Source organism: Agelaius phoeniceus, chromosome 8, assembly GCF_051311805.1.
Source record: "Agelaius phoeniceus isolate bAgePho1 chromosome 8, bAgePho1.hap1, whole genome shotgun sequence".
NCBI lineage: Eukaryota > Metazoa > Chordata > Aves > Passeriformes > Icteridae > Agelaius > Agelaius phoeniceus.
The window spans coordinates 25,003,157-25,019,993 of NC_135272.1; the positions used below are offsets into that span (position 1 = coordinate 25,003,157).

The 16,837-nt window shown below is 37.7% G+C and overlaps 1 protein-coding gene across 1 annotated transcript in view; it reads right to left on the reverse strand.

Moving 5' to 3' along the window:
• ADGRL2 (adhesion G protein-coupled receptor L2) overlaps positions 1-13,174 on the reverse strand; it is a 204,587-nt gene extending 191,413 nt beyond the window's left edge. The window contains exon 1 of the mRNA XM_077182315.1: positions 13,105-13,174. The gene's annotated coding sequence lies outside the window, so the exon portion shown is untranslated. The remainder of the gene's footprint in view (positions 1-13,104) is intronic.
• Positions 13,175-16,837: the final 3,663 nt, after the last annotated feature.

The following is a 16,837-nucleotide window of genomic DNA, read 5'->3' on the forward strand; positions in this document are numbered from 1 at the left end:
TCAGCCACCAAGTCAGGTACACCTGAACTTGCAGCACCTTGATGCTGTATCTGATTGCCAGCACTGTCTCCTCTCTGGTTCTGTTTTCTTAGGTAAATTGCTGAGGTTGGTGAGTGAGATAGGAGATAAGAGGAAATCTAGACCGTATTCTAAAATTAATATCAAAGTGACATATTGAGGTCTGTTCAAGTACACAGTCAAACTGGCTGAACCTGGGAGCTCAGCAAGAAAGCACTGCATGGATATGGGTGCTGAGTGGAAAAAATCCCTCAATTATACATGATTTCTATGACTTTATTGTAATCTAAACTTAATTTGAACTTTTCCAAATAAGAAACCAATCTAGAAAATTTGCAGTAAAGCTAAATTAAGATTCTTGGGAGGGCTCTTGTAACTGAAGTTTAGGCAAAATTCTGTTACAAAACATCTGCACATCTGCCTAAAGTTGTGTAACCACTGTCAAGTCTGAGATTATACTATGTAAACATCATATTAGGGTAAACTCACTGATAGTGTCAATGCTTTGTTGATTTTCTGAAGTCTGGTGGAATTTTTAACAAGTTTGCTGTATTCTCCTGGGTTGTTTCTTGTAATATTGTGATACCCCTAAAAATCACAGTGGTTTCCCCTGAATCCCCTCTCCTTATCCAAAACTGATGTAACACATTCTCTCAGCAAGCAAAGCTTCTGGTGAATTTTGTGATCCTTTTTAACAGTCATTCAGCATCAGCATGTACCTATAAATCAGGAAAAATTTCCTTTTGTCTTGTGAATTTCAGGCATTAGATGGTCATCTCTCCTGGAAAGGCACCAGATTAGTTTGTTCTGTAGATGGTTCACAGTGGAGTTCTCTTTTGTAATAACTTCCTAATAAGTAAATCAATGTACTGGTTTCCGCTGATTGAAAGTGCCTCCATCAAGGTACAAAGGCAGACTAAGAAGCCTTTTCATATTTCATCTGATCTCAGGTCATTGAATTGATTCTTTATATAATAGTGAAAAGACTTCAAGATTCTGTAATTAACAGTCAGGGTACTGCTAGCAAATGATCTTAGCACTGTCTATATCAAAATGCCTATTTTTTTTTTCTTGTGGCACTGCTTTTCCTAGCTGTTCCAAAGGTTTACCAAAAAATGTGTGTTTCTGCCCTCTGTGCTCTAAAATTGCTGTATCAATGGAATTATTTTCCTCTTGAAATCACACTATGAAAACACTTGCTTTTGATCAGCAAACTAAAAGGCTAGTTTTTACACTGACTCACAATTAGCCTAGATGTTATTTCAATTTATAGTCTTATCGTTTTTCTGAAGAATTCCAGGTTCTTAAGACATCACTAGGTTTGCACTGGGATGTGTTTTTTAATAATTGTATTTATCATTATGTGTCATTAAAATGAAAATATCTGAAGTACTTCAAAATAACATTCACAAGAATTTGAGAGTAAATGACACTAATCATAAGAGCACCTCAAAGTGTATAATTTAACAATACACAAAATAAGGAAAGCACAACACAGAATTCCCATATCAACTCAAGTTCTAAAAATCTGTATTGGAGCCAAGATACCTGGTGTCTTACTTAAAGCTCCAGGAAATCAGTTTCTAAACAGTAAAATGTTAAAGATGCAGGATGTAGCTACAAAAACCCTTCTTTAGGGGCTCAGAACAGTTTCAGGGCACTGAGTTAGTGTTTTTGATAGGGATCTCACATTAAATTGACCTTTCCTGGTGAAAAGATGCATCACCTGTGAGCAGCTGCTAACCCTGCCCTGCCCTGAGTCCCAAGGCTATGGAGGTGTGAGCGTTCCCTTTCCTGGCTGCTGCAGTTTCCCAGCCAATGTAACTCTGATGCACATTGCCAGCAGTGAGGGAGGCCATGTGGTTAAAGGGGAGAAAAAAGGTGTAAGAGAACCCTGACTTTGACCCTGATGGAGCCACTGGAGGGATGTGTGGCTAGGAGGAACTACTTGGCTTCTTTAAAACATCATCGAGTTTCCCGGTCAAGATAAGAAACCCTGCTCTAAAAACCACGGCCACACTGGCCAAGGTAAGCATTACATGTAAATAAATGAAAAGGAAACAAATCTCTGTGGTTTTTTGGTGAAATAGTTCTAAAGTGCACTTAATGAGGCAGCCAGGGCTCAGGAATTGCAGGCAATTGTTCTCTGCAGATATAAAAGCAGTGACAGCTCCCCTCTGTCCTGAGCACCGACCTACCATGCAGCTAATGCTCTCATACTCCTGCAGGAGAAGGTAAAAGCTGAGGCTTGTTTACCATTGCCAGGCAGGAAAGGTTGCCTATCCACCAGTGATTGAGCCCCAGCAGCACTGGCCTTTCAAACAGAAAGAGGCTGAGCAGATATTTATAAGTTAAGCAGCCTTCTTGTTCCTTGAGGGGAACACACCCCTCAGCTGAAACATGAGCAGGTTGCTGCTGAACACCTTCCCTCCTAAAAGCCTCTTCTCGGGGGTAAAGTGGTGGAGGGTAAACAAAAAGGTATATAAATGTAACACATTTCTATAAAATACAATAAAACATATTTTGAAACTCATAAATGTATGACCAAAGGTTCAGATAAACCCAATGCATCGCTTATAATAGTACCTGTGTACTTAAGAATACATTTAAATAATAGTTTGCTTCATAACATACTTTGAAGTAAGAAGAGAACTCTATTCATTTTTGATCCTCACAAAGTGCAGTTATTTTTGGAAAGAGAATTGTTAAAAATATTAATGTTATTGGATGGAGCAGCATAGTTTACAGTAATTGCTACTGGAGTCTGATGATTGGTGGTCGGTATTTTCACATGAGACTCCCCACAAAAAAATGTGCTCTTTAGCCTGTACTAAACCAAAAAAAATAGAGAATTTGGGTGAGGAACTGGAGAGTATCATTGTTTCATTTACAGTGAAAACCACTGCAGTTCCAGAGCTAGCACCCTATGTGTCTGTGTATTCTCTGAAAATAGAGCTGGCTTTGGATTGAACCATCTCTCACCAGCTATACAGAGGGGAAGTGATGTCACTCTGAAAATAAATATAGAAATGGGTTTTCTGGAAATATTTATACTTTGTTCATGGATAAAGTGCTGAATGTACAGCCAAGGAGAGCCCACTGCTCAGCTTGCACCACTTGAAAAGAGGCAAGTTTTTAAATTTGCAAAGATTCTCCCACCAGGGACTTTTTTTTCTTTTAAAATAACTGACTCTTGACATAACCTTGTCTGTTTTAAAGGCCAAACATTTTCCTTACTCCCAAGTGCTTTGTGAGCCTTAGGGATATATTGTCCCTGGCAAAACTGGGATAGCAATATCCTGGGAACGGGTGATTTCCATCAGGGACAAGGAAATCGCTCCAAACCACATTTCATTCTGGTTACAGCATTTTAATGAGATTTGCAAGCCCTTCTGAGACAGTCACAAGAAACATTCAGCCCCAAACCCTCAATCAGAATCCTGAAAGTTTTTCTAATGTCTCAGCAGAAGATGGATCTTAGGACTCCAGTTTGGCTGTGATATTTCTTACATTATATTTAGCATTGATTAATTAGTGGGTGACTAAGTATTGACCTCTCAATTAATTCTGAAAGAAGTTGGATGACTGGAAATACCTAACAACATTTGAGAAGTGACTCCTTAAGTGTTTCCTGGAAAACAGCTTCCAAAACTCTTCTTCAATAACTTCCAAACCCCTTCATGATATGGATTTCACCTTAATCAAGCCACTCTTATTCTAATGAACACATAATATGAGAATATGAGCAAGAATTTATATGGGAAATAAAATTGTAGCTAGCAATATATGTGCAATAAGAGTGCATATATGTGAATGCAAATGAAGGTACCATCATCTACCTCTCTGTGATCATGCCTCAGCCACTAACAGCTTGTTTGCAAATAGTGTTGCATGGATCCAGATATTCCACTTGGAGTGAAAAAAGCAGCTCATTGAGGACAGGATCAATAACACCAAAAGAATAAAATAATAAGGGGCACAAAATAACTTAAAGAAACAAAGGGTTAATAAGTAAATCTTTAGGGTAAAAGGTGATTTAAATTTCATCAGAAATGAATTGTGATTCAGATCATGCTGTTTTTTCCAGTTTACACATTTTGAATTAATGTAGCATGGATTATGTTGCATAAAACAATGACAATACATGAATTCTACTCATGGAAATTACTCATCCATCAGCCAGTGTCAGGTACATTCAGAAGCACATGCTTTAAGTTCTGCACTGTAGGTTCAAGTCATTTGTATGTGAATAATGCTCGTTGTGAAAATGAAAACAAGAAGAGATAAGGAAACTTTGGGATCCTTCTGCACTGACTTCTCTTTGACCCAGGAAAGAACAATGAATGTTTGCTTTCCCTTGGAAGGGGTGCCGACAAGGCTACACAAACAAAGAAGCAGAAGCTCAGCTGGTGCAAATTAGTACAGTTGCACTGACTTAATGGAACTGCATCCTTTTCCCCAGCTAAAGATGTGGACACAAATGTTAAAGGTTCCTCTGTTTTAATTTTTTCAGGACAAGGATCAATCATGAGTACTTTCACAAATCTTCAAACAGAACTTTTCCCAAGAAGATTTTGCAGACCTGAGTCTGATTTTCTATTTCTTGAATGGCCCAAAATATTTGATTCCCCTCATAAGTGTGCTTTTTCCTAGTCCAGTTTCCACATAATTTTGTTGATTCTGTAGTACTGCAGTGAAAATAGCCCTGTCAGTCCTTCCAGGTCCTCCTCAGTTCACTAGCAGTGTGCACTCAAGGGCAATATTCAAGGGGCCCTGGCCATACATGCCCATATGCTTCCTTCTGTCTCCCAAAAACTGACTATAGTCTCTGAAAATGAGCAGGCAAAGGCCAAACCTGCATCTACCTCAAGAAAAAGACAGCACTCTATTTTTAAGCATTCCTTTCAGATGGAGATACCACTTTCATTCACCTAATAGCAGAAAACAATTAAGTTAGATCATAAAAAGAAAAAAATTTGCCAAATTTTACTGCTGTCTGAAGATCTATCTCTTCTATGGGCCTGTAGTGATGCCGTGTTTGCCTGGAAACCGAACTGTTTTTAAACCAGTAAAAGAATGTTTGTAATAGCTTGTTGTTCTCGTCAGTGCTCTTAGTGTCCAGTAAACTCTTTCCTTGTAAATCCATAGATGTCAAAGGTTTCTGTGGATCTTTTCTAAGCAAGTGTATGGTTTGGCACAGCATCTGATTGGGCAGAGGTGAAGGATCCTGGTGTACAGGTCTTGGATACTGCCGTTGTCTCCTGTCAGAAAGCCTGGGAGTTTTCTAATGCTACTATTTGGCAAATGCATTTTGGAAGAGAGCCAAAAGACTGCTCTCCTCTGGCTCTGGGAAGACTGGTGCTCCAGAAGAAATCAATAGAGCCCAGTAAAAACAGAAGAAACCAGACGAAAAAGTCTGTTAGTGACTGTATGACTTCTGGGCTTAGATGTGCTCTGCCATTGCAGCTTGTTTTTACTGTTCAATAATATTCAGATTAACATCACTGTTAGAGGGATTATAGCAAAGAAAAACTCATAAAAAATGTAAAATGAAATGGAAAATAAATTAATAAAGACTGAAACAAGAAGGAGGAAACAAGTAAAATGGGAAGAGCAACTTGACTGGAAAAGCAGAATGTTCCATGACCAGACATGGACACTGGGACTGAATCTTTTAGAATAAAAACAAGACTGACCCATTAGAAAACTTCATTTTCAGCAGAATAAAAGAGCAATGTTAATTTGAAGAAAGCATTTTTCTTGAGGCAAGGACAGCTGGATGCTTTTTGTTAATAAAGCAAGATCTGTTCCAGGAAGAATTCCCTAGCAATATGTGTCTCTGTCTGTATCGCCTTTACAAAGGTCCCATGAAAACATTATTAAATTACTGCTTGCCATTCTAATTTTGATGCTTTGCTGAAATTCAGAAAATGGCTGCCAGCCTAAACTGTGAACTGCTTTAAATCACTCCTATCCAGGTGATGATGAATGCTCTCTAGATTTTATCTGTAGAGTGGAAAAAACAAACAAGAATACATTACTCAACCCCTAAGATTTTTTAGAAGCTGAAATTCATCTAAAGGAACACTTGAGTCCTGTCTACCCCCCACTGAACTGATTAGGAATTTCAGCTAAATAAAGAGTGAAGGTGAGACTGAAATGCCCATGTAATCAACCTTCACAAAAAATCTAATACAAAGTTAAAACTCTTTTGAGATAAGTGCAAACACGGGAGCACTGAAATAATACTGAAAGAAATGAAGGAGGCTTTTTAAAATTCCCAACTTGTGCTTTCCTCAAAGTGTAATTCAAAACTGATTAAAAGTATTAAATCCTTTTTATGCAAAGGGTTAATAACAAAATTCAAATAGTGGTGTGGTGTCCCATGGATACTCCATAATGAAAATTCAAATGCTCATTTCTTTAAGCCTTTTGTGTCCCTTTTCTAGATAATTGGTTTTTTGCCTAATTTTTGAGGCTATTTAATAACACCTCCTGCTAGACATTTCATGTAAACTCAGCAAGAGGAGGCATCGTGAGTAATAGAAAAGACTTCTGCTCATTTTAAAGCTCAAATTCATACTTTTCTTAACAAAGGAGATCCCCACTGTTAGAGTTTGGCAACCAGCAGGCCAACTGCATTGGGGAAGATTGGATTAGGGGTGCAGCTGACTGTGCAGTAAAGTCTCCACTCCAAAGCAGGATTTTTATGTAAATTCCATTACAATTCATGCTTTTTGGAGATAATGAAATGGATACAAAACACGTCAAGGTTTCCAAGTCAGCAAAATAATGAACAGGGGCATTCAGAAAGTGGATTTAATACATTTTTTTAACACTGGGACCCTTGCATGAACAGGATTGGCATCTGTTCAATGTATCACATGGAATTTACTTTTAATACTACTGTCTAAACCCCATAACTTTTCAGGCTATTAGTGATGTGTGAACATCAGCTATCAAGAGTTTTCCTCACTTTAAGCTCTAATAGGCTGTATCATTTTCAAGTGTTTGCCTGCAGGCAAATTTTACCAAAGAATCAGCCAAATAATTTTTGAAAATAGATTATTTTCAACTCAACAGCTTTACACAACTGTCTATGACTATGCCACAGCATTTTTAATCAATGAACAAATAAGAAGAGTCTGGGGTCAAGGGGGCCATTACAATGATCTCTACTTTGTTCTCTCACATAAAGTATGGAATTTGATTTGTCAGTATTTGCTCTGATCAAAGTGGAACCAGATCCTGGATGCTTTGATATTTCTTCAAATTTGTATGTTTGCTGATTACAAAATTAAAATGTGTATATATTTTTATATTTTGTGTATATTTGTAAAAGTGTGTGTAGATAAACATATGCAGGCACACAATAAGCATTTTTAGACCAGAAATACCCTCAAATGTTGAGTTCTGCCTTTCAATCTAGCTGATATGAATATCTCTGCTGCAAAATATGCAGTGAAAATACTTGCACCACATTGAAGTGCCCATGCCATCAGGTCTATCAATCACCTTAAATACTAGAAAGACTAAAGACATCATGGGAGGGCCAACACAGAATATAACACACATGTACTACTTAAGAGCTCTGCAAGGCCTTTGGGTACTTTTCTTCTGTGGTTTGTGTGTTAATTTTAGTATTGACCTGCTATTAGTGATAGTCAGGTTCACAGTGCTCAGCAGGGATATCTGTTCAGTAACCACATTCAAGGCAAAACTGTAGTGATGATACTGTCAGTGTCTTTATGCACAACATCCCTACTGATATAAATTCTTCTCTTAAGAGAATGGAGAAAACATCCACTTTTAGGAGCTGAAAGAAGGAAATCGTTTGCAAGTATGTAAACTACAGGTATAGAAAGATTAGCAGAGTTCAGAAATTGTAAAATACTGGGGCCAATGTTGCCTAAAGTAGTACTCTTCCCTCTTGGTGTAAGTTTTCCTTCAAACAAGCATCTACTTATTTAAATAAAAAGAAATATCCACAACAGAGGTTTTCTTTAACATATATAATCAAAACAGAAACTAACTAGTGTTCCAAAAATGTTTCAAAAAAGGAATCGACCACGATTAGAACCACAATTGAGTTTGTATGATGTGAACATTCAGCTATTAAGGTTCTTTATTATGATTGATGAGGCTAAAAGGTGAGTTTATGAATTAAAGTTTGCAAGCTCTGTTTAATGAAAAACATTGAAAAGCCACAAAAAGCAAATCTGAGAAACAGCTACTCTTATTGTTTACCACAAGATCACACTGGTCATATTGTATCATTTAAGAGTAAATGTAATAGGCTTTTCTGAAGCAAACAAAAGCAGTAACAAGCTATAAACAAATTTGATTTGTGGGGCTTTTGTTGTTCCAAGTTGTTCATTTGGTTATAATCACATACCTTGCTTTTCCTAGGGAAATATCCAGCCAAATACACTCACTTCAGGAATAAAAAGGAAAGTAAGAAGCAACAGAGAGAGAGAAAACATGTCAGGATCCTGCCCTGCTTCACTGTAGTAAGCAGTAATTACTCTGGAAAGTGCTATTAAGCTGAGTACTCAGTGGGCCAGGCTCAGCTCCCCATATTCAGGCAGACTTAACACACTGGCCACCAGTGAGTCCTCCTGAGCTGTGCTCTGAACACCAGCACACAGCGAGCAGTTACTGATATGAATAGTCCTGCTGACTTCAATACAATTATGGAGAAGAAAGAAACGACTCAGGGTGGGTCCAGCTGGTATCAAAATCAATCTCAACAGGAATAAGGATGGCAGAATCAAGTCTTCTGGGCACAGCCAGCTCACTTCATGCTATAGCAAAACACAGCAAAAAGCATTTATGCCTGATAGACTAAAAACCAGGCTGGAAAAAACCCTTTTAATTAAGAATGATAGGAGTGGAAAATCTTCTTCCTAGAAGAAAATAAGAATATACCAAAGATATAAGCAGAACCAAAAGAATGCTAAAAAAGCCACTCTTTTCCGTGTTTAGGAAATGGATAGAGCTGAATTGCTCTTTGTCACAGCAATATAATACTGTCTTCAGGTGGCCATTGTTTCCATGTCACCTTTGAACCACACAAAACCCTCGTCAACATGCTCCTCAAATATTCTGTTGTTTTCTTTCAAGGAGTGATTTATAACACTTCCCAGCAAGGAATGTGCCACATCCATTAAACATTAATACTGAGTTATAGTTTTCTAAATCATAGCTATCTGCTTTGTAGTCTTGTGCTTGACTTGTATTCCAGGAAAAGAAATATATATTTTTCTGTTCTGTCATTTATTTATTCAGCACTGGGCTCTACTGAAATTTCCTGAAAACAATGAGAAAATGTCTTTTTGTTTGTTTTTAAAAATACCTGAGTTTGCTTGAAATACGCAGTGAGAGACAGTACAAATTGAGTTACAATTTGATAAGACTTGAACTGAGGCCACAGCACAATATGTCATAGCTAGGACAGCTCATGAGAGCTGCCAGAATTCCCTCCAAAGGAAAAAGCCTACAATGACCTTATATAGGAAGATGGGAGAAATCAAGAGAAAGTGAGATTTTTATTTAAATGGAGAAGAACAATGGTTCAGACACAGAAGAGAGATGTTTCCACTGGACAGCTGGTCTCCAGCTATCCCATCACATTCACAGGTACTCCTGCCTCTGATGCCTTTTCTGAATACAATTTACTAAATCACTTGAGCAGATATTTAAAAATTATGTACAACAATAATACCATTGAAATGAATGGAAGTAACTATGTGTTTAAAATTAGACACATGCTTAAATGTAAGGCAGAATGAAGCACAAAATCCTCTCACCATGATATTTTCAAGTTGTCCTTGAAGCTTGGTCAGTGAAAACACAGTCACAGAGCAATTCCCAACACCTCACCAGTCTTGTCTGTGGCACTGATTCCAGGGCATTAGACCCTGGATCTGTGGGGAAGATGACTGCAGCAGGCTGGAGGCATTGGCTTCCTTGAGCACTTTTTGCTGGCTATGCAGCAGAATCTGCTGTGCTCAGAAAAATGCATGTCCTAGGGGAAGGATTTGGAACTAATGCACTCCAGAGCATTCTTAAACTCGACTAATCAAGTGATCAAAGTATTAATTATTATTTGTTTAGGACATCAGTATTTTCCCTCACTGTAATCTAGGCACAATCTTCCAGCTACCATCTGGTTATACTGGACTCCACTCTTAACCACCCAAAGCATGGTAAAAGCCTTGGTGCCTAATAGAGCACTCTGGGATTCATCTGGACAGCCTGGGAAGCCCCAAACCAGTGTCTAACATATACTGTTTATTGTCAATTTTGTAATCTATGGTAGTTATTACATTTCAAATACAAAGAAGAAGTCTGCACTATATAATGTGAAAGAGAAGACAAAGCAACCCCATCTCAACATGTGCAGTAGACAGTAAAAGCATTTCTCTACATGCACATGAGGAAATTAACAGCATTCCCCACACATTCATTCAAAGCCAGTGAACATGCTGTGCTGGATGCACATATGCATCAGAGAAGCAAAATTGCTTTAAATAATCAAAATACACAAAGGAACATTTTCTGTGTGGCTGGAAATAACCCTGACAAATGTTAATGTTTTGCAAATGAAATACATTCTTTAAGAAGCAACATAAAAAACAGAGCAAATTTTCAGATGCATACAAAATAAGCTCCTGTATTAACCTGTGTTTCACTACCTAGATGTATACAAAGATCATTGTGTGATGAACAAGTACATTCAAACTCTTTTTTTTTTCCTGAATTATGAATGTATTTTGGCAAGATCCAGAGAAGGTCAACAGCATGATTAAAGATATGAAGAAGTTCCATATGGTGAGATACTGAAGAGGAGTGGACTACCTGAGTTTAGCAGCAGATTTTGCTGATGTATAAAGTAATGAACGACAAGGACAGACCTATGTACTTTTCCCTGTGTATATCAACAGACAAAAGAGTTTCATCCAAATTAAGGAACAGTGTTTTTAGTGTCCCTGCTATTACGTTACTCAGCATATAATTAATCAGTGAAATTCGTTGCTGCAGTAAAATACTGAGATAAATTGATTGCAAACAGGATTAGTCACACACGGATAAGACCAACATACTGATTAAGACTGGATAGGGCAATACACAACTTCCATTTCTCAGGCTACCAGTTTGATTCCTCAGAACACAGCAACTGCAAAGTCCAGAAAAAAAGCTTTGCACTGGAATTTTCTGGGTAGAGGAGAAAAAGTTACATACCATCTTTTGTCATGGTCTTTGAAAGGTGTGAAACATCAAACAAGAGGGCTTACTTTACTATGACAATTTCTATATTACAGTTGCCTACAAGACTTTTTTTTTTCTAATTGAGAATACTGACAATATATAATAAGTAAATAAAAACTGAAATTGAAAAGCAAGATTGAGTTGTAGCTAGTGTTTACAATAAATGAAGCTCAAATCCTGCTGTTATGTTTCTGACAACTTTAATAATAATAGATCATCTTGTTTTAGTTGCACACTGAGAGGGGGCTGCAAGGTGTGTCACCCACGAGAATGACTAATGTGTTATGCTTATCACTGTAGAAGCAGAACTATCTGAATTCTGCTTGCTAACTACAGGGCAGTGCAAATTATCCCGACAGCACCGTGTGTTCTTTCTATACCTTGCTCACAGGCCAGGATTGCTTAGTCCCAATGTATTAATAAGTAAGTGCAAGTATTTCAACAATCAGCATTTTAGCATTTGCATGCAAACTCTCATGCTGTGTAATTATACACAGTGCTGGCACTCAAATTAATTAAAGCTGATTTCTCTGTGACTGCAAACTGGTCATATCCCCAGACTTGCTCTAGTATGAAGTCATCACCCTATATTCAACATGACACTTTATGTCCCTAGCATTCTTAGCAATGCTAATATGCAACAACTGTAAATTAGGCAATATTTTACACAGCAGCTGACAACCACTGGTTAGTTGTTGAGTTCCTCCTCCCCCTCCCCCCGACACTTTCCACATAAAAGTAAGAAACCAGTTATTTCCATTGTGCTTGCTTTGTAATTATCTGAACTAACAATGTAAACAAATTACATACATTGTTTCAACAGATACTTGCCCATGTTTGATTAGGGGTTACAGAAAACTTATAAAACACAAAACCCAAAAACAACATCAACAATGTTTGTTTGATGCTAACATGCAATTAGTCTCTGACAATTTCAATGTTAATTTAAAAACTCCTTCTCTTTCTCTTTTTCTCTGAAATGGCTTTTTAGTTTTAAAAGGCGTGCTCTTGCCAGGCAAGAATAGGGAATTGAAGAGGCAGAGCAGAAGAGCTGACTGTTAGATTTCAGGACTCCTCATCAAATAAAGTGGAGCTGCAGAAGAGACAATTCTTTGCAGCAGAGACCCATAAATGCTGACTTCTGGGGCAGTGCTGAGTTCCAGTCTCTTTCAATAAAGTTGCCTGCTCTAACTTTATAATTTGGTTGAAATAAGTCCTTTCTTAATACATTTTTTCAGCAGAGATCTCCTCTGAGAAATTAAAAGATTACCATGATCTTTTATCTTACAAATATGACTGCAGTAGGGCCATTCTCCTATAATCTTCAGAAATAGAAAAGAATAAAATCAAGCCCATTGGTATTTTGCATTTACAAAATTTCATACAGACTGTTTCTTCAGCTACAGAAATGAATTACTCCAAGAGAGTTTATGGCTTTATTTCCTTGGAGCCATAGACTGTTCTTGGTGCAGAGCTGCTCTCCTAGAGCTTCTCCTGTTTGTACCAGTGGATTTACCATAGTGACTGACAACAACAGTTTAAAAAATGCTGTGACTCTCCCACTAAAGTAAACCCCCAAGTAAGATCAGATCTTGTTTTGTTTCTCTCCACATAATTTGGTCCTCAGAAAAGGCAGAGACAAAATATGACAAAAGATAATTGTACAGGTTGATACCATAATAAAGTAGTTTCTTTAAGCTAACATAAATTATAAAGAGAATTTCTGTATTCTAACAGCAATAATCAGCATAGGAAGTTCTCTTCCCTCAGTTGACACAGAAACTGCTGAAATACAATGAACAGATCAAAGCCTACCTTCTTTAGCCTGAATTGAAACACTGTTGTGGCTGTTATGCTCCTTCCTTCACTGTTGAGCGTGTTCAGCTTTGGTGGATTTTAGGTTCATTTTCATCACTTATAAAAAAATATAAATCAGAAAAAAAGGCATGTCAGCTCACATTGTTTTGACATGGTGAGAACATGGAAATGCTAGAAAGACTTATTTTGGGTTAACAAACTGGAGATAACTGAAACATAGAGTGATAAATATAGACTTGGCAAATATTTACAGAATCAACTGAGCTTAAGCAACTAGAATATTTAGAATGCCTTTGATAATGTTTTAAAACTTAGCAGTAGCCTAAGTTCTGTGAGTCCCCATCAAAATCAAGAAACACTGAAACTAGGCAAAGGCAAAAACCATTCCCATACCCTTCTAAATGTTTCTTTTCAAATGCTACAGTATATTCACATACTTCTGCTCTCTACTTGGACAGGCCAGACCCAAAGACTTGTTTCTATTCACAGAATCACAGAAAAGGCTGAGTTGGAGGGACCCTCAAGGATCACCGGGTCCAGCTCCTGACCCTGCACAGCACCCTCCCCAAGAGTGACACAGCCTGCTCAAGAGTATCCTAACCAGCACTGCTGCAGTTCAGAAAACACTAGAAACAAACAGTATTTTGTAGCATTTCTTGTGTATTATGCTAGGACCATAATGTTGTTTAAGCCCTTTCTACAGGCTGTAGTACCAACACTGCCAATGCTCCAATGGAGAGAGTAAAGCCTCTTACACGTGTAGATGGAGTTTACTCCTGGGGAAGGCATAAATCAATACCAAAAAATGATAGACTAAAGGGAATTATTGTGCAATTGCCCTTCTTCAGCACTGGAGATATCATTTTTGGTGATTCTGAAAGCTCAGGTTTATGGTACTGGCTATAAATGCTATGATCTCCATTAAATATTTCAGAAGACATTCAACATCAGTGATAAATTCAACTTGCAACTGGGGCAGCACAGCTTCAGCAGCAGAGTAAGAACAGGATTTTGGCCACAAAATCCTTCCTGGATTAATGTTTTCTCAAAAATGCCAGTGAACTCAGTCCTCTAATTCTCACCCGGTGCTCCTTCACAAACCTCCGTAAACAGGATCAATTCAGGGTGGATCCTCAGGTTAGCACACACCCCATTCTTAACCAGATGCAGTTGCATGAGTTGGAATAGACAGGAATGAGACTAGAGGACAGTCTCAGATACCCAGACTCTACCCAGGCCCTGTGCATCCAAGAGAAGGAGATAACAGACACAACTCAACAAAAACATGACTTCAGTATCCGGTGCTCCTCTATTCTGACAGGGGGAAGACCTCTTGTAAGTGCTAAGATAGGGTGAGATATAGATAAGATGAGTCTGTTCACCATCTCTGAGCTTCACAGGCATGTCACTACCAATCAAATGTGTACTAGAATTACTTGGAAAGAAATCAACAGTCTGTGCCATCATGCTCCAGAGTGTGCTGCTTTTCTGAGGCAGCTGAGCTATATGAAAAAATGATAGGCACTATGGGGCCATTGAATAAAAAGTATTATGTTGTTATTACTGTTATAAAGAAATAAATAGATGATCACTGAAGTGATCAAGTAAACTACTGCCCTCCTCAAGAATTGTTTAGATATGCCATGTGTGTCTGGAGAAAAAGAAAAGCATGCAGTATAGAGACCTTTGATGAGCCCATTTAATTTTAAGTGCAGGAACAGTTTATGCTTCCTGAGAAATTACCAAAAACTTTGTAGACAAATTTCCATCTCTTCTTGTTCATTAAAAGAGATGTTTGGAAGACAACGGCTTTATAGTCAAGGACATAAAGTGTAGGAACTCTCCAAAAGGATGCTGGAAATAGCATCACATGAAACAATAGCTCTTTGTTGGTTCCAGCTGCTGTCCATTCAGCTAATTTTAAAAGAACTATTAGAAATCCAGAGTTGGAAAGACACAGATTTTCTAATCCAGTAACCATGATTTCCTTACAGGTGATATGTGACCTGGAGCACGACAACAGTGTTTTTGTGGTACACCTGAGAAACCTTCTATTAGACTAACTTTATGGTTGGTGTAAATAAGATAAATAAGTGAGATGCAAAAAGTTAACCTGAGGTGTAAATATCAGAATAAATGCCATCCGAAAAAAACAGCCAAGAGCTGTCATGGATGAGACCAACAACTCTACAGTCTACCACATAAAAAACATGTTGAACACAGCCCTGGAAAGAACCTCTGTTTTTTCAAGGTAAAAAAATCCTGAAAACCTCAATGTATCTTGTACATTAATCCAAAACGTGGAAGCTTAGAAAAGAAGCATGTACAGCAAAGTAGCCTTTCTAGCCAAGTAATAGAGTTAGTAATAGACTGTTTACCCCAAGGACACTCTGGGATTACTTTATTTTGCCATGTACAAACTGAGAAGTTGCATAACAACTGATGAAAAAGACATCAGTTATTGATCATTCAGATAATAAGGATTTCTGGTGAGCTTAAAACATAAACAGGTCAAGAGTAAAGGAGCAAGATTTATTATACTGAGTTTATATTACCAACGGGACTAAAGGCAGCAAGCTGCTGCTCAGCTTTTATACTCTGGTTCATTTTCATGTCTTGCAGCTCAAGAATCTCCAAGTTCTACATAAAGTTAACTTCAAAGCTCTAATAAGAGACTGCTGAAGCTGACGGAGAAATTGTTGAAACTGATTCTGCTCTCACTCTTTGTGACTGAGCAGATGCATTTCTAAATTTTCCTTCCCATCATTTACCAGCTCCTTCTCCACTAAATTTAGGATTGAATGCTCATTTTCTGAACATTTCCTATTCTGTTGGGTTTGTTCCATGCTTGAGAATCAGCAGGTCAAATGTGCTGCAGACTGTTAGACTTGTTAAAATCAAATTGAAACTGTATGATTAATGATATGACTCATCTGTGTTGGTTTGTTGTTTTTTTTTAAACAGGAAAGTAAACAAGTACTTGTCTAAAGCTCCACCTGTTTTGCTGCTGTTATGGTGCTGTGCTTATCAGAGAAAACAATTCCCCCTTCTCAAGGCTGAACTAAAATTAGGCTCCACCTGCAAGATGTTAGTGAAATCTTACACAGCTGCATTCCAGAGACAAGTCCTACAGATTGCTTTTGGAAAGCACTGCGCATTTCTGGCAAAATCAAAATCAAACTTGTTAGCTTTTTTGCCTAACTTTTCAAAAATGTATTATTAATGATAAATGTAATTATTATCACACTAATCATGCTGATAAGTAATCTCAAAAATAGATCCATTTAAAATGTAATTTTACACCCACATCCCACTGTATTTAACCACTTCTTTGCAAATGCAGGCAGTAATCATAATAATACTTAGCACTTAGACAGCACTTTATTCATTTATAGACACTTCTGTGGCACTCATCACCAGAGTAACTTTATTTTCTTTATTATGTCTTCAAAGTGCTGCACTGACATTAACAAATTAATCCTCACGGTACTTCAGTGGGAAAAGAATAAGTCTGATCATGCACTATTTACTAAGCAAAACTCTGCCCTTACCCACCCCCAATAACCTTCAGCTCACTAACAGAGTGAGTATGAACACTGAACATAGATCACAAAGATTACAGAGCCCTTAACACATACTCAAATTCCAACTTTGAAGGGACAGGCAAGGCTACTGAATTCAATAGTAGAAGGGTCTAAATTGAATTCCTATCCTTTCTTACAACAATTCT